Below are 19,194 nucleotides of genomic sequence, written 5' to 3'. Positions count from 1 at the left end.
GCTAAGTTAGACATTATCTCAACAAAAGCTGGGAGAGGAATAAGGTGAAGTTTAAATTCCTTCCTGTAGATGGCTGTCAATCTGAGTTAGTTTCATTGTGATGAATTACTTTTCCTAGAATTCATACTGTGACAGTGTCTGAGAGACTGTCTCTTCAGGCCCTTCAAGAATTAGGACATTCTAGCATTTCAAGCAGGCATTGATGCAGAAAAGATGAGTCTGGACACCTGAGGAATTTGGAGGAAGCAGGTTTATTTAAGCTGCAACAACCCAGAGGGGATAACACCAAACAAGCTCTGGACCCCAGGTCTGGAAATTCTCTAACATTGCAGTGGGTGGTTACACAGCACAATGTTTAATATAACTTAACTTTGTTCCACGTTCATAGGTTGGACAGAGGTTTCACAATTTTTTACACAGAAAGCAGAAATTTTCGCACATCAAAAAACTTGATTGGAGACTATTTTTTTTAAGAATGTAGATGAGCACAATACCTTTATTTTTATGTGGTGCTGAGACTTGAACAAGGGGCCTCACATGTGCGAGGCAAGTGCTCTATCACTGAGCCACAACCCCAGCCCTGCAGGCCTAACTTACAAGAAAGAGAAACCTGGCCTTTACAACAAAAAGGAGCTCAAAGCACAATGAGTGCTCTGGAAATTTTGTTGACTTCTTAAAATAATCTCTTCTTCATTAGGAGAGAGACTTGTGTGTTACAATTAAGTGGGAGTCTTTTGGAAACTACAGCATTACCCCCTTTGATGCTCATTATTTAATCCTCTAAGTCAAAGGGCATTATTTTCTTCTTGGCTTAAAGCTTTATATAATGTAATATCATAGTTGTTGTTTCTCTTTTTTAAAAAGGAAACCTGCTTCTATTGTAGAACCACTAGGTTTAATGAAAAGAGGAAACAAACATGGAAGCAATACACAAGTTCATAGCACAATCCATGCTATGTCAATTAAGCTTTCAATCCACCAAGAAAAGGAAACCATCCTCCAAATAGTGAGCTTGGATCTCAACTGCAATGCCCTTTCAGGATTGAACTGGTACATGTGTTTGTTTTCTGATATTATTAACTATGTGTTTGATTGTTATCGTCCTAGAGTCAAGACAAAACAAAGGACTCTGTATATGACAGAAGTAAGGGGTGGCAATGACAGTATAAGAGCTGTCTTAAAGAGTGAAACAGTCCATTTTCCTTTTGGTTAGTATATCTTTCACCTTGTACATCCAACCCAGAGTGGCTGAACAGGGCTGATGTTTCCTCAAGCTTTGGGCACATTTAGGCTAGGCAGCTTCCAGAGTGACTTGAGCAGGGCTGGTGTCCTTTGGATCTTTGAGTTTCTCTGGTGTTTCCTTCTTCCTGATGCTCAGCTTAAGGGGTACAAATTAAGGAGGGAAAGCACAAAAGAATGTACGTAAGAATAAGAGATTTTATTTTCAGAAGGTTCCAAAGCAGGCTAAAAGGAACAAAGTATTACATAATGTATATCTCTGCATATGTACATACACGCATTGACATATTTGGTGACACTCTAAAAATTAGAGTAAGGGATTGTAGATAGTGCTCTATGTGGGGGGGTGACAAGAGGTAGGGGATATCCCAGGAGGCTTGAACTATGTAGATTTAACTCAATGTAACTTTCAACAAATTTGAAAACAGCCTATAATTTCACAAGCATGACCCAACATTGGCTTATGATCTTCCATATATTATTTCATCTAAAAAATGAAGTAAATTCAACCACCTGCTCACAGGTTAGTTGCCTTCCAAAGGTGCATCTCTAAGTGGGTTGACTTAGAATATATTTCTGCATGGAAATCATGTCAAATGCCTTTCTGGCTCCCAAAGTTTAGGTACTGCTCAACAGCTTAATTTTACCCCTGGCTTATCCTCCTCACCAACTTTACTTTACCAGATGCAAACCCAAGGTTGTACCTAGTTCTGCACCCTGGTAAAGGTCACCCAGTTAAGAGGGATTTAAATCCAGCTCTACCCAATCTGAAGTCTTTACTTCTCCTCACACTACCACTTAGCCAAATTTGCTTACTTATATTTTTCCTTTTTTGATAATCTTTTGGAAGAAGCCAGTGTTAGGCTAAATTTGGTAGATCTAGGAGGGTATTTTCCCAATAGGCTATTTTTCCTACCAGTCTGGCTGTCCCCAGTCTGCTGCAATGTACTGGGGCCTCACACCACTGCCCAGAGACCCTGTGCCCAGATGACCCTATGTCCAGGACACAGAGTCTCCTAGGGAACAGTGGAGGAGTAGGAGAAGGAGACACCATGGAAAGTTCAGGAGAAAGGACCAGAAGGTTCTTCCAGGGATAGACTCCCAGAGCAGCTAAAGATCCCTCTCTATCTTGCCCTACAGGATCAGGTCTAGACCTGGCCAGCAGCTCCCAGGCTCTAACCCCACCCTCTCACCAGTGAGCTGGATCCACCTAGTCCCACCCACTGCCTTATGTGAGGACTGCAGGCTTTATTTAGAATGCTCACTTGTTTATTTGGATGAGTTCCCTGAGTTAGAGCCACAACTCCTCAAGGGTTCTGAGGACTGGTGTCTGGTCCTGGGGTGACAAAAGGCAGGCAGCATGCAGTGGAACTTGGTGAGGTGACTGTAATGGAGAATGATCAGTTTCCCAGCTCTTATACATCTTGAGCAGAGAAGCATCCTTGGGGTCAATTTACTGCAATGGCACCATCATGAAATGGTGGCAAATGGTGGCAAGAGAAGCATCCATCTGTTTGGGGCATAGGGCATCAGGCGTCAAAAGTCAGAAGTTGAGTATTGGTGTGAGGTGGGGGCGACTGTGGCGGTGTCAGCATGCAGCTGTGATTTGGCAGTTCCTTGCTTCCTACTCATGGTGGCGATGACAGTGGAAGAATCCAGAAACAGTGGTTGTAACAACAGATGGATCAGCCATGAGTGTTTTCATCTGCCATAGTGACAAGGGTCTGGCTGCAGTTGCAATGAAGTTGGCCCCAGTACTGAGTGTCACTGTCTAGTATCCATGTTAAAGTCTGGTGGCAGCAGGGTGGAGCTCCAGAGTCTGGCAGGCACAGGAGCAACATGCAGCTGCATCAGAGGTCCAGCCTCAGTATAGGGGTCGGGCACCAGGTGTGGGGTAAAGTACAATGACATTGGGGCCTTGGTGGGCATTGTTGGAGTCCATCTGGAGTTTGGAAGTTTGAGTGCTGCACAATGGTGGTGGCACCATTAGAGTTCAGAAGCAGGGGCAGCAACAACAGGCAGTGTCCAGCATTGAGCATCTTCATCCTGCAGAAGTTAACTGGGGTCCATCTGCAGGACAGTAAAGGTGGAATCCAGTGGCCATGTGGGGAGTCTGGTTGGCTGCAGCGAAGAGCATCAGGCTGGCATGGCAGCAAAGGCATGAGAATGGGTGTCAGAGTGATAAGGTAACCAGTAGCTGGGATGTCCTCTGTGGTGGAGGCTCCAGGCCCTGGTCTTGCCCATGGTTGACTGGCCTGCTCAGGAAGAAGAATGCGGGAGGTGGTGGTACCCAGGCAGCTGCCCTGGACCTTATGCTTTCCACAGCTGCCATGTCTGGCTCTGGCCATGAGCCCACTGTGTGTCTGCTCACCCCATCGCCTGATATAGCCTCTCTACTGAGGAACTAGGCTGTCTGCTAGGTTGGGGCGGTCTTGGAGAGAAACTCACCATCCCCAGCCACTTCCTGCATGGACTGTGGGTTCGGAAAGCAGAGATCCTAGGACATCTTCATCCCCAAAGTGCATTTCTGTGGCTGGGGGTGGCAGAAGACCAAGGCAGAGAACTTCATTGCGCTTACACTCTCACTGCAACCTGTGCGCTCCACCCTTGTCCTGCCCCAGAAATGCACTTGGAGGGTGAGGATTTTCTAGGCCCCCCCACCTCCCAGCTCTGCGCTCTGCTACCACAGCCCAGGGGAGATGTAGCTGGGGAGGGTGGGAGGCCTTCTCCCAAGGCTGCCCCAGCTGGAAGGAGGCCTACTCATCCCGCAGAGGCTGCAACTCAAGGAGGGGCAGGGTGAACTCAAGAATTAGGTGAGCAGCCTGGTGGACTCAAGGCCAATGCCAGGCATTGATGGAATGGGCAGCATGAGGTCCTAGGCAGGTGTCTGGGTACCACCAGCTCCTGCGCCCTGCTTCGTGTGCAGGCAGGCCCTGTCAGGAGCAATACCAGTTGCCTGGAGGAGCTACTTCAAAGGCCATCACAGCCTCCAGTCGCCCTCTGACTCTGAGGCCTGCTGTCCCGAGCTGTCATCATCACCGCTAACAGAGCTCCACACTGAAGCCACTGGAGTCCCCACAGGGCCACCAGTGATGCCGCAGCCACCATCACTGAACTGGGACCAGACTCCTGCCCCTGCCAGAGGATGAGAATGCAACTCTCTGGATGCCTGGCTTGACGTTGCCACCTACAGACTCCTCAGTTGCCTTTGCCACCACTGCCATAACTGAACTTCAGACACCAATACCTCCACAGATTCTAAACGCCAAGGCCTCACTGCTCAGGCTCCTGCCCATGCCTGTCCTTCAAGCCTGAGGCCAATATCCGTCCAGTCATTGACATATCTGGGCTCCTCAAACTGCGTTAAGACACCTAGGCTCGTTGTTTGTCATTCTCCCCACAGATGGGTGCCCCTGCTACAGGATTCTGACACTGGTCCTGGTCACTGGGAACCTCCAATGGAAACCCTGCTGTGGAATGCTGAGTTTGGCTTCTATATGCTTCAGTCCTAGAAAGCAGACATTTTTCACAGTGACTAGATGCCTTTGCAGGTGCCACCTATACCTCCAGGCTTGGGAAGGGTCCAGCACATGCCCTTCCATGCCTGCTGCCTGTTCACATCTGTCAGGGGAATTAACCATTGATTGGGTTAAAGCTCTCAGAACTGAATCATTTCACTGATAATCCTTGTATTGGCTCACCCATGAGCTCCTGGGGACACCTACTACCTAAAGCCCAACACATCTTCATCGAATAGCTTAGCAAGACCTTCTAAATGACTTGCAAGAGCTTCTACATCGGCACTCGTTTCTTTGCCTTGCACTTTTATTTTATGGAGAGGGGCCTCTTGCCAAAAACATAATGGACCAAACTCTGGCATCTTCAAACTTCTTCTGCAGCTTTCTCACTTCTCTTGTCAGTATAACAATCTAAAGTGTGGCCTTATCTGGATTTGGCTTCATCTTCATAGAACATGGGGTGTTCTTCTTTTCTTCATAATATAAAAAGTTTTTCCAGATCAGGAATAAGGCATTTTTTTTTTTGCTTTCTGGTCATTTACATATGCCTTCGAGCAGCACTTTAATTTTTTTCTTGAACATTTCCTTTGCATTCTCAGTGTGACAAAGAAGTGTAAGATGCACAGCTTTTTATTTGAAGTGCAAAACATAAGACTCTTCCTTTTATTTAAACAGTACAGACCATTACTGAGTCATTAACGGTTCTAACTTCAATATTGTGTCTTCAAGAATAAGAGGATGGTGATCCATGATCTGTGAAGCAATAAGAATGTACATATTAAGGTTTTTGTCTTATATGAGTGGGATTTGTAGTGCCATATGACAGTTAAAATAGATCATAGTAGGAGTTTTAATGGCCTAAAATCTTCAACACTCAATAGTCAGTCCCTTCTGCTCCATAACTAGGGCATCTATCTCACCTCCGCCTGGATGGCTTTTTGTATCCTCTCTCACAGCACCTATGAGCTCTACATGGGCTCCATCAGCAGCTACGCAGTACTGGTGGTGGCACAGCCTGGTGAAAGGATTAAGCACTTTTAGGTCAACATAAAAGAATGCCACTAAAATACTTACAATGCCATAAGAATTAGCATCACAAAAAATAAAATAGAAAAGGCGAATGATTTATATGATCTGAAGAGAAATAAAATAGATGGTGTGGCCAATTTGGAAAGCAGTATGGAGATTCCTTGGGAAGCTGGGAATGGAACCACCATTTGACCCAACTATTCCCCTTCTCAGTCTATTCCCTAAAGACCTAAAAAGAGCATACTACAGGGACACTGCTACATTGATGTTCATAGCAGCACAATTCACAATACCAAGACTGTGGAACCAACCCAGACGCCCTTAAATAGACTAATGGATAAAAAAAATATGTGGCATTTATACACAATGGAGTATTACTCTGCATTAAAAAATGACAAAATCATAGAATTTGCAGGGAAATGGATGGCATTAGAGTAGATTACGCTAAGTGAACCTAGCCAATCCCTAAAAAAAATGCCAAATGTCTTCTTTGATATAAGGAGAGTAACTAAGAACAGAATAGGGATGAAGGGCATGAGAAGAAGATTAACATTGAACAGGGATGAGAGGTGGGAGGGGAAGGGAGAGAGAAGGGAAATTGCATGGAAATGGAAGGAGACCCTCAGGGTTATACAAAATTACATACAAGAGAAATTGAGGGGAGAGGGAAAAAAATACAAGGGGGAGAAATGAATTACAGTAGAGGGGGTAGAGAGAGAAGAGGGGAGGGGAGAGGAGGGGAGGGGGATAGTAGAGGATAGGAAAGGCAGCAGAATAAAACAGACACTAGTATGGCAATATGTAAATCAATGGATGTGTAACCAATGTGATTCTGCAATCTGTATACAGGGTCAGAATGGGAGTTCATAACCCATTTGAATCAAAGTGTGAAGTATGATATATCAAGAACTATGTAATGTTTTGAACAACCAACAATAAAAATTTAAAAAATAAAATAAAATAGATGATCTCAGAGGGGAGAAAAAGGATAGCTGTGCTGGGGGTTCTGGCACTGGGTAATGCTCAGGAGCTCACATGTGGGTGATGCCTTTGAAAAGTTTAGAACTAGGGAAGTGAGGACACATTCTAGGAGATGTTTGGAGGGCTATGGCCTAATAGTTTCTTGACCTCCTGCCTCTATTGTTTTGGACCCTGAATTTATATTGCTGCCAGGAAAGGTGGTTCTCTTTCAGAGGATGGAATGGCAGCTTGGAGCACCATATGTACCATACATATATACCAAGTGGAAGATAATGTTCAGTATCCACTGACTTGCTTATTGGCAGCTAAGCTTCCTCCTCTTCTTGAAGTTTCAGTGGCCACTGGTGGCTCCATATCTTCCTGTGTGGTCGATGCTGGTGTAGAACCAACCTCTGATTTTGAGGGCTATTTCTCCTCCTTCAAAGGGAATGTGATGATATGCTCCCCCAAATGTAAGCAAGTAAATTTGGCCACAGCTGCTGGAGGCAATTATATTATTTGATATGGTGCTAGAGCTGCAGGAGAAAACACCCATCATGACTGACTTTCCTTGGGCCTTTCCCAATTCACACGAGAACCCTGCCTCTGATAATAGTCCTGGCCCTCCTCCACAATTGGCCATCTTCCCAGACTAGGTTCCACCAGCTGAAGGATGTCAGAGTTGTGTGTCTTGGGAACATATGGCAGATCCCAGGGGCACCAGCTGAGATTCCTCTGCACACACCTTCAGTCATCTGCCCCAGACCCCATCATCAGAGAGCTCAGTCTTACAGGATCTGTGTTCTTCAGCTGGGGAAGGACATGGAAGTTCCCCTCTGATTCAGGCATAATGGTCAACAGGAAGGTCCTGAGAAGCTTCAGGTTGTCCAAGTCTTGGGACCTCAAAAATATTCTGGATAGAGGTACAGCTGCATTTTGATGATGGAGCAGAGGGTGCTGTGGAATGTGGAGTGAAACAGGGAGTCATGATGGACAGGGCCTCTCTTTTAACTGGAACCTCCCAAGGTCCCTGCATCATGGGTTCCCAAAGAGTAGCCAGACAAGTCCATGCACCAGATCAAAAGGGCAACATGTGAGGCACATGTGTGGGTAAGGGGCTCCCCACACTTGCTCTCCGGTCTCTGTACAGAAAAGTAGTGGCAACCTGGGTTTGGATTGGCTGTGTTGGAAAGGGATCCACACAGGGCTTGGCTCTGAGGCCCCAACCACTACTCTGCTCCTTTGGTGCCCTGAATCCAATGCAGAACAATATGTTCTTTCTACAGGGTAAACCCCAGAGTTGAGTCCTCTGCGGGAAATCACACAGTGTGGAAATTGGGATTTGCCCAGCCATCATTTATAAGAGCTCCCCATGAAACAGGAGCCTTCCTGACTGGCCCAAAGAACGCTCCCTTCTTTCCTTGAAGCTACTCCTCACAAACATCTGGCTGCAGGTTTCTATACCTAGAGATGGTGAGGAGGCTGACACCTCTAACATCCTGTGCCCCTCATCTGCCAAGATGGCTGGTGGGCTTGACTAACTTCCTGACAATACTGGAACTCCAGGAGGACTAGAAGTTTTGTCTGCCTTAATTCCTAAATAATAGGCCAAATGATGGCCCATGGTGATGCTACACATACATTTGAGTGATGACTGAGCCAAACCACCTACTGCCTCACTATTCAGGGCCAGGACCCTATTCGTTTCCCCCAGGTGTCCCTATTCTGGCTACATGCAGGTTGGAATGCTCCAAGATGCAATCCACAGACTCCTTCCTAAATGTGGAAATTGTTTTTCCTGAAGCCTCAGAGTAGTGAGGCCTGAGGCAGAGAACTTTCTCACAGGGAGGGGATATGCCCACAGGGTAAGGCCAGAGCTATAGGCTGCCTATAGTTACACAGAACCAGACCTGAGGCAGACACTCTTTGGGCTCATCCTACTCAGTTTTATAAACATCCAGGCAGGATGCTCCTCTGAAAAAACTACTTTCCCCAGAGCTGACTGAGTTCCCAGAATTCCCAGCACCAAGCAGGAGATGGCCATGTGCCAGGGCTTGGAAGCAATACACATCTTTTATACAGCAGCTCCAGCACCTTCTGAGGAATGTCCAAATTTTGAAAGGAATACAGTACCTTTCAAGAATTGAAGACAGTAGCTGCTGCATAGGAAGTGTGCATACATTTGTTTTAGTAGCACCACCTACCACTGTGTATCTGGCCCATGCTCATGAATATGGTTTCTTCAACAATTCATGGTAACTCAATGTGATGGGTATATCCCCCCTCTAGAGATGAGGAAACTGAGTCATGGTCAGATGAAATGACTTGCCACAGAATACTCAGCTACAAGTGCCAGGGGGCGGGGGGGGGAATTCAAATCCAGGCTGTCCCACACCAAGTCTGGAAGAGAGTATTATTATTCACTCATTCAACAAACCCCTATGTGTGCCTCCTGGAAGTGAGTGCTTCCTGTGTAAGCCCAAAGATTCATAGCACCCATGCAATGTAGGTGTCACTTTTACCATTCCCAAGTTTCCAATGAGGCTGCTGGCCTAGGAAGGCAAGGCCCATCAGGCCTGTGAGGAGACTGCACTTTGCATCAGTGAAGCTCCACATGGATTCAGGTTGCTCTGTCCTGATGGCCAACGCACCTGCTTCCTCAGATCACAGCCAGTAAACATCATGGTCATGGCCAAAGGTGGGTTCATGTCATTCTACAACTGCCCATTCCCACAGAATGTGCATCATCCAGAGGAAAGATTAAGGTTAGCTCCAGACTCTAGGTGACAATGTTGTGGGTTTCTGAACTGGAACAAATGTGCCTCTCTGGTGGGTAGTGATGGTGACAGAGGCAGAGGCTGGGCAGGGATGGGAGCATTTGGGAAATCTCTGTTCTTCCTCTCAATTTTGTGCTTAAAAATTCTCTAAAAAGTTATCAAGTAAAAAACAAGAGGAGGAAGAAGTGTGCTTTGTCACTCTGCACTGGGAGAGGCTGAGGGCAGGCAACTAGAGCTTGGGGCAAACAGACCCAGCACCTGCCTCTCTCCAAGCTCAGCACAGCATGGTCTTCAAGAGGCTTTGAGGTCTTTATAGAGAAGCTGTCTGATGGTGACAGCTCAGAAACCCTGCCTGACACCTCCTCAGAAGGCCTTGAGGGGGGACTCAGATTTAGGGTGGCCCACCTCTCCCTCTCTGTCCCTGGGCTGTCCCTACTTATCTCTATTCCACCCCTGCTCCCTCAGAGGCTGCCAGCTGCTTGCTGCCTGAGCACCTTTGAGCTGCCCTTCCCACTTCTTGGCTCAGCAGCTCCTGTCCATCAATAAACTCTCAGCGCTCATGACACTTCCTCTGAGAAGCCCATTCTGACTGCCACCTAGGAACACCCTGACCCTCTGTCTCCTCTGTTTCCTCAACCATTTCTGAATTCATCCTATTTCTTCATCAGTTTACTTGTCCTTGCTCGGTCTCTCCTTCTAGACTGTGGGCTCCAAGAGGGTAGGGGCCTTCCTTGTGCTCACTGTTGTCTCCACAGCTCCCCCAGGATTGCAAAGGAGGGCTTGGAAGCTGTGGAAAAGTCATAGGGTGAGGATATAATGAGAAGTGGGTCGGCTGCAACCTGAGGGAGGGCCCTCACCATACTCTGCCATCCTGGCCCCCTGATCTTGGCCTGCCAGCCTTCAGATCTGTGAGAAATCAGTTGCTGATGTTTCAAAGCCACACAGTTGATGGTCATAGTTACAACTGCCTCCACTGATAAAGACCTGGGCAATCTGAGCCAGGTTTGGGTACTGCACTCTGGACACTTGGAGGTACCCAGGAAAGCTGAGGATGCTCTCTCCATGCAGCCAGTTGGTGTCTGTTTGTACAATATCAGGGTCTGCTCACATGATCTAGTGGACACCTGGCAAATAGTAAGCCTGCAGGCAGCACTTAAGACCAAAGACAGGCACAGGGGCAAAATCAGCCATCTCTACTGCAAGGGGCTGTGTTCTAAATGCAGCTGCTTTCACCCCTTCAGTGGGGACATCTGTGGCTTGCCTGCTTGGCTTCCATCTCCCTGTCTCATCATTTACCCTTGAATATTTTTGGTGACTCTTTCTTTCTCTCACACAATGATTCAGCCCCTCAAGGCTTGACCACTGAGATCAATCCATCCCACCATGATGGGCAGAAAGAAGCAGTGACCCAGGCTGGTCCATGACTTTCACTATCATCATTAGAACACTGTCTTTTCCTCCAATGCCAAACTAGAAGATTGTGTCTCTAAAGCTGCTTGGCAACATGCCACCACCCCCAGAGACAGGGTGGGCAAAGAAGGCAGTGTCGGGAGATGGAGAGAGGCAGTGTCCTGATGATGACACTGCAACCTCTGGATAAAGCTGTGCCTGAATCTGTTGTGTTCAGCCCACAATTCCCAAACATGTGAACCAAAGCAATCTACTTGTCAGCCTTTATTTCTCCTGTAAACTTATGCTTGTTTACTTATTGATCTAGCTAACATTGTTAGGATTTATCCAATTTGAAAGGTGGACCACTTTGCTGCTTCATAGCTGTCTGGCCTTGGCTCAAGTCCTTAAACCCTCAGAGCTTCAACTTCCTTGCTAAGAAAGAGGAGTTGCTACTTTCACCTACACAAGAGGAAGTCAGCCTTGTAGATGATATGACACAAGGCAAAGCACTTAGGATTGATTTTTGATGAACTAAGGATTCTATAATTCTAGTCTACTAATTAAGCATAATTGACTGAAGAATAACTACAGGAAATGCTTTCAAAGACCCAAGTATCACTGAGTGTCTGACTCCTAGGGCCTCAGCTATCTGATTTTTCAATGTGGCCTCGGTATGGCAGCAATTGTTGCATTCCATAGAACACCCAATATCTGAGCTCCTAAAATATCAGGAACAGAAAAAGCATAAAAATATGGATCTTCCATCTTCTCATATCACTAAAGGAAAAACACAGTGACCCATCTGAATTTACAACTCTGAAACCCCTCACCCAAGGGCTCAGGACAACTCCATGGCAGGATCAGGAGGCTCCCGCCAAAGAGCTTGTCCCTTTGGACATCAAGAAATACCCCTTGCATTCAACATATAGCACAGCTCTGGGGCCTGCAGCACCCCTACCAAGGGCTTATCCAGGTGATCAAGCTCATGCTCTGAGAGCATCTGCAAAGTCATCTGTAAGCAGAGGGCAGAAACTGACCCCCTGCAGCTGAGTCCATCTTGCTCCCACTGGAGTGAGTGAAGCAGTCCTTCCTGCATACAGATGGCATCACTAGAACAGGTCAGCAACACTGCTGCACAAGGGAAAAGAGACTGTCATTCCAGAGGTTCAGGTGCTACTAAATGGGTAGGACCACAATTTGAACGCAGGATTGTCTGATTCCAAACTCTGGCCCTTTGCCAACTCCAACTCACACTCCCAGCATAGGTCACAACCACCTGTGGGCTGTTGGTTGCAGCTGCAGAGCAAGGTAAACCACGGTTTGCAGCCAGATCCCTGGGTGAATCACTCACTAGCTCTGTGACCTTAGGCAAGCAAGATACCTGCCATGTCCTTGTCCCAGTTTTCTAATGCACCAGTGAAGATGTGTTGTTCACTCCACAGAGCATGCGGATGGTTAAATGAGATTGTCTATTGAACAGCTAGGTATCATATGGTGAATTTTTGTTTTGTTTGTTTGTTTTTATGCCTTTATTTACTCAGGATGTCTCTAACTCCTGGAGGGGAGCAAGTCTTATCAGCTGCTGTTTTATTATATCTAAAGTACAGCCTTGGCAAATTCCAGGGAGGATTGGTCACAGAGCATGGTGCCAGCTGGTGGCCAGAACCTAGGGCTCACCAGAGGTGGTGGTCAGCTCTAGAACCTCCTGTGCTTAGAAAGCAGGAACAGGGGGATGTGAGCAGGGACTTTTTAGGAATCACATGGTTGTTAGGGACAGAGGCCTGGGAACAAGGCTCAGGCCATGTCCTGTTGCATCAGGTGCCTGAAGGCCTTAGCAATTTTGCAGGCCCCTGGGGGTGACAAAAGTGCCCTTTCCTACTTGTTAACCCATGACAAAATCCTCCCCCAAGCTACTACAGCACCTCATGAGGCTTCTGCAGGGAGACCCAACAGCATGGCACAGGAGACACAAGTAAACAAGAAAGCCAGGCCCTTCTTGCCACTCTCACTTGATCAGGAAGATCAAGGCTACCAGACACCCAACACTATGCAGAGCTCCCAGGAGCTGTTCTTCCAGAGTCCTGAAAGAGCCTCAAAACACATCATATGGGTGGGACTGCATTATTCATGAGAAGTTCTGCCCCCATGAGCCTACACACAGGCTCAACTGAGTCAATCCTACAGGACTCAAGGGACCCAGAAATGTCCTTCTTGGAAGTTCTGTGCCCATTCCATGAACAAGGATTCTGCCAGCCCTACTCTGAATGCTGAAAAGTGGAGGCTGAGCCTGGGGTTCCCAGCCCAGAGGCAAAATTCTGCAAGAATAGGCTGATGTTTCCTCTTTGGCCTGTCACCCTAGTGACCGCGCTTCCTTCCTACTGGTCCCTGATACTTCCATGTTCCTCCTCTGGTTCAAACTCCCCCAGGGCTCCCATCTTACCCAGGGTAAGGGCCAAACACCTCAGCAGCCACGAGACTCTGCAAGGTGGACCCTGTTCTTTCTCTGACCGCATCATCACTCTCCTTCACTCTGCTCTGGTTTCATTGGCCACCTTGATACTCTGTCTTCTCAGCTCAAGATCTTGCAGGTGTTGATAATTCTGCCAGGAACACCCTTCCTGAACAAGTGTATGTCCTCCCTTCCTTCAACGCTCTGCTCAAACATTATCCCCTCAGCGAGGCCAAGCTGCCCACCACCTCTGGTGAGCCCTTTCCCTGTCTTTCTGACCTTTATTTCTGCCATGGAACTTATTATTTATCTACCTGTCCTCAGACTGGATTGTACTCTCAATGAAAGCATGTGAGTAAGTGCTCAATTTGCATCTGCACGAGATGGGGAGCCTCAGAGGTGCTCAGTTCATCTACCACATGATGCCACCCCTAACACACACACACACACACACACACACACACACACACACACACACACACAGATAGAGACCATGCTGGCCCAAAATGTCTACACCATGCAAGATCTCGAGCTGACAGCTCACAAGATGCAAACATGGCTGCAAAGGGGTGCCAGGCTGAGCAATGGTGGGGGGTGACAAGAGAAGGGCAAATCTCACACACACATACACACACACACACACACACACACAAATCATAGCCTTATTTGTTCATATATACTCATGCATTACACTAAACAAACTCACAAAAACAGTTCACACCGATTCACATGCAATGTCTGGAAATGCACTTGGACATCTGCAGACACATGCACATACATTCTCTTACTCACACACTGCAGCCCAAACTCCACACATATGCCATATGCACACCACACACACACACACACACACACACACACACACACAGCCATGTGTGTACCCATGCACACTCAGTCCAGTCCTGCAGATGCCATCCTCAGTCCCGCCACTCTAAATGTTCCCTACCTCTACAGGGACCTCAGAGGTGACTAGGTATAAATCCAGAGGCTGGACTAATCTCCACCATGGCCCAAAGGACAGTAAATGGGAAGCAGGGCAGCAGAAGTCTGTTTGTCATTCTCCTGTGTAAGGTGGTTAAGATGATGGGACGCTGCCTGCCAATGGAGCAGTCCACAGACCTGAGACCCCAAGAAGTGACCTCTGTCTCCTGGTGGTGGTGGTGGCTCTGGGTACTGTGAATGTGTGCATGCAGGAGGGAGTCTTTTTGTCCCCAAACTGAACCTCTCCTTTGATGAACGCTGGGCCCTCTTTGGCAGGCCCACTCAACATGGTCCTCCCCAAACAGGCCTACCTGTCCCCAGGAGCTTATCTCTCCTTTAAGGCCCCCTCACTGAGACCCACACAACTGTTCCTGCACAACAGGGGGTCCCAACCAGACACCTCAAGGTATGCCCCCAACCTGGAGGATCTTCACACTGCACCCACCCTTGCACACAGCTTAAAGACACCACAGGTACCCCATACCTCCAGCCCCAGAACCCTAAACACATGGGTCACCCCTCCAGCCCTCCAGAGGTAGATGCTCACACTGAGCCTGCCTACAGTGTGGCAGCTCCTGTCACCAGGGAGCACCCCTCCAGGAACAATTGGCCCCCACCCAAGTTGGTTGTGCCTTCCCAGATGTGCGGCCTGCACCTACCTTCTTCCTCAAGGTCATCAGCAGCTTCAATACTCTACAGCAGCTTCTGCCTTATGCCAGGTCTTCATCTCTAGGGGACAAGCCGGTGGGCATGGGTGACCACATGGTAGGAGCATCCAGGGCTGTCCACTCCCCAGCCCACCTTGACCTTCCTTACCTGAGGGAGCAGCAGCCATGGCTCTCACAGCGTCCTCTGAACAGAAAGGGATGGGGGACCCTTAGGAATATGTGCCTGGTAAGGGCAGTGTGTTTGGTGTGCTACAACTCAGGTGGGCATGGGTAGAGCCAGGGACTGCCAAGTTCTGAACTCAGAGCCAGGTGCCTCCCACTACAGTTGGACCATTCACTAGGAGGGCACCATCACCTAAGATCAGCTTGGAAAGTGTTGGGAAATTTTCCTGGAGACCAAAGCCTTCCTTAGGATCTGAGGATCTTCTCACCTGATCCACGCTGCCCTCACATGGACTCATACCAGCATCACAGAGCAAAGGTGCAGTAGCTTAACCACAAGAGGCCTCTGCTTCCTGCGGTGTCACTTCAGCGCCCACTACTGAGGAAGCCAACAGCATGCACTGTGTAAATGGGAAATGGTGTAAAAACCAGGCTATGGTGGAGGAGCAAACACTGAAGGAAGGAAGCAAATAAAATCGGAGCCAACATTAATGAACTTGACAACAAACATAACAACACTAAGGACCAATGAAATAGTTGTTTCTTTAAATAGGTAAACAACATTGAAAAGCCTCCATGCTAAAATAACCAAGAAAAAAGCAGAGAAAAGCCAAGTTTATAAAATTAGAGATTAAAAAGGTGAAATCACCATAGATATCACAGAAATCCAGTGGATCATTAGAGATTATTTTGAAAACTTTCACTCCAATACATTGGAAAACCTAGAAGAAATGAATACATTTCTAGATAAATAGGATCTCCCAAAACTGAATCCAGAGCAAAAGAAAACCCAAACATACCAATGACTTGTAATGAGATGGAAGGCTTTTCATTACTGTCTCTAACAAAGAAAAACTCAGGGCTGGATGGACTCCCAGCTGAGGTCTACCAAAAATCTTTGAAGAAGAAGTGATGCCAAAACTTCTCAAATTACTCCATGAAATACAAAGGGATGGAACACATTCCACATTTATAAAGCCAACATTGCACACATACCCAAACCAGATAAGGACACATCCAGGAAAAAAACCTACACATCAACATCCCCAAAGAACTTAGATGCACAAAGATTGGATGTACGTTTTCTCTGATATGCAAAAAACTAAAGAACAAAAAGGAAAAGGAATGTGGGAAAGATGAGTAGAGAAAAGGGACCAAGCGGTAGGGGTAGGAGAACTGAGCCATATTGCATCAGTAAAAATATGGGGAAAATGATAAAGATTTCCAGGAAGTCTTGATACTAACCCCAACAACTGAGACAACCAGTCATTAAGGGAATGGAACAGCTCTCAAAAACTGAGAGGTATCTCATTTCACATAAAACCACTGTTTGCTTGTTTTGGGGGGTGGGGAGAGAGGGGACTTGTCAATTAGCCTACCCTTTAATGTAGAAAAAATGCCACAAGATATTTGTTTGATGACATCGGAGAAAGCCCTAAAAGAAACTCCAACACAAGTCTTCACAGGTGTCAGCTTTCTGAGGCAGGCAACATGGCTCTCAGTAAATTAAGTGTCCTGGTAGAAATGTGAAGTGATCCACATCAAGCTAAAGGAGAGCTGGAATCCTAGAGGTGATGGTCCAACCAAGAGCTGCTCTTGGATACTACATTCCCCCACCCCCACATTGGGTAGTAGTTATGATCGTTTAATTTTTTCTCATGAAATTTATAAAATAGGTGCAGAATAACCATCTTAGTGTATTCTACTGTGATTAAGTTTTGTGTTCACACAGAAAACACTCTACTACCATCCCAATTCCAGAAAGTGGGAAGATGTACTCAGGGGACACTCTTCCTCTGTCAAAGCAGAATGACACCAATGCCTCAAGAATATGTTACACCCTTGAATTAATTTTTCCCTAGGTTCAAAAAAAAGTGAGTTTTCTTTTCTTGTTCTTCCTGGCCCAGGTGTTCTGATGCCAGGCCTGCACTCTCTTTTAAGATGTTTGTGATGGTGATTGGCCCGAGACTCACAAACTGCACAAAGGATCAAAAAGAAGAGGCCACCTCAGAAAGGGAAAAGTGTGGGCAGTGGGGCCCCTAGTGGATGTGACAGATGATTCAGACCCTTCAAGACCAGGGAAGTGGGTGACAGGTGGCAGCTCGTACAGCAAGTGTGAGTCTTCCCTTTACACTTCCAGTGGGGGCAAGAGATCAGGGGCCAGCATCCCTTCAACTCAAGAAATATTTTGAATAGGCCAGAAAAGGGGATGCTTTATTTTGCAAGAATGCATATATAGGCCAAGGCACACGGTCTCCTTTGGGGTGATGGTTGCATTCCACATCTTTAGGGAGCCCAATATACTCGGTGGAGAGTCCCACAAAAGTCATGTAGGGCACCAATACATGAGGTGGATCTCTCACCCATTCAGCTTCTCCTGCCAGTAGCCATCTGGCTCCATTACCTACTCCATTGCCTTTATCTGGAGTGGTGTCGAATCCTTCTCTTTCTAGAAGAGACATATTTTCTCTTCTCAGCCTTGATTTTTAACATCTCAGGATTCTCCTGGTTAGAAGGGGGAAGGAGGCATTTTCGGTTGAGCATGGCAGCATTCTCCCCTGATCTGAGCCAGTTAGGAGACTGCTGCCAGGTACTTTGAATGGCTGCCTGAATTTTCCAAGTTAGTCAGTGTCCAGCAGAGGGAGCTCTCTGAAGTCCCAGCCATCGACCTGATGATGGAGATCAGAAACTGAGAGCCCAATCTGTAACCAGGCAGAAAGGAATCTGACCTGGATGGAGGGAGGGATAGAGAAGGTCAAGAGGAACAGTAATTGAACACATGAAAGCTTGGTATGTTCCATCTGGGGCTTGTCTCCTGAACAGACATGTGAGATTTGTAGAGGGGTTGTCAGCTAACCAGGGACTGTGGATTCCCAGGATGAGCAGGACAATAATCTTCTGGTGGTGTCCTTCCTCTTCAGATGTGGTGAAGGAGGATTAGAAATGTGTGAGTGCGTGGTTGGGAGAAATTCATGAGGGCCTGTCCACTTATCCATGAGTTGCACTTCTGATCTCTGGCTTTTCTATGTCTTAAGTAGGATTGAGTCTCCTGCCTAGAATGTATGAGAAGGGTCCTGAGGAGAGGGTATTGCCCTAGAAAAAGGAAATTCCTGCATGGAGGTCAGAATTCGTTTCGGCAGCTGTAAAGAATATTGAGTGCTGTGTTCATATTTTCAAAATGGAGAATGCATTCTTCTTAGTGAGGTCTGAATGATCTCATAAGGGTTCAACTGCAGCCCCATTCTGGGGACAGACAGGATGTGGAGCTGGGCAGTAGGTAATATCATTTCCCCTATCAATCTAGTTTCCTGACATAATCAGTCTTCAGTGATTTTGTGACACACACCATGGAATTGACTGCATTCTTTGCCTTGTTCATCCATTGAAGGAATTTCACAGGCACAAATAGTGAAAGTGTGAGAGCAAAGTGTCAGATTATACAAAAACAATATAAAGAAAGCAGAACTCCTGCATGGGTGGGGTTCCAAGGGAGGGTTGCCAATGAGTGGCAATTGTCTCAGGTTTTATAAGGATCTAAGGGTTAAGAAAATAAGCCTCCAGCCCACTCTTGGTAAGGCATTCAGGGACAATGTGCACTTCATGTGCCATTTCTTCCCCTCATGATAAGGTCACTGTGTTGAAGTTTATCCCTTTTTAACAGATGTCTCACCTTTTGTTTGAAGCTCAGCCTTGCATCTGTGGTCTTTGTATTCTGTTCCACTGTCGTCTTTCTGTTAGGAGAAACTTGACCTTGGTGAGTACAAGTCTCCTATGTGCCTACCCAGCTCTTTCCCTACCTACATTTTAGGGTGTGAGTCATATTTTGTGTGTTCCATGTTGATTGAGACTTCAGGCATCACACAGTCTCCAAAGAACTCCTCAAGATTTGCTCAACTGGTGAATTACTTTGGAGACAAAGGTGAGAACATAATTACATTGAACGAGTCACCTATACTCTCCCTGGGGAAGCTGTCTCCCAATAGTCACTCTCAAGGTACTTCTGAGCCCCTTTCCATTCA

General features: G+C 46.9%; 1 long non-coding RNA gene across 1 annotated transcript; it reads right to left on the bottom strand.

The window, feature by feature from the left end:
• Positions 1–235: 235 nt before the first annotated feature.
• LOC144375329 (uncharacterized) lies at positions 236–13,795 on the bottom strand. The gene is made up of 2 exons (XR_013435012.1): positions 2,505–13,795; positions 236–1,378 (listed from the first exon to the last, which is right to left on the bottom strand). It is a non-coding gene; the product is annotated as an uncharacterized LOC144375329 (long non-coding RNA).
• Positions 13,796–19,194: the final 5,399 nt, after the last annotated feature.

Source organism: Ictidomys tridecemlineatus, chromosome 2, assembly GCF_052094955.1.
Source record: "Ictidomys tridecemlineatus isolate mIctTri1 chromosome 2, mIctTri1.hap1, whole genome shotgun sequence".
NCBI classification, from domain to species: Eukaryota; Metazoa; Chordata; class Mammalia; order Rodentia; family Sciuridae; genus Ictidomys; species Ictidomys tridecemlineatus.
This window is presented reverse-complemented; position numbering and strand designations above follow the sequence as displayed.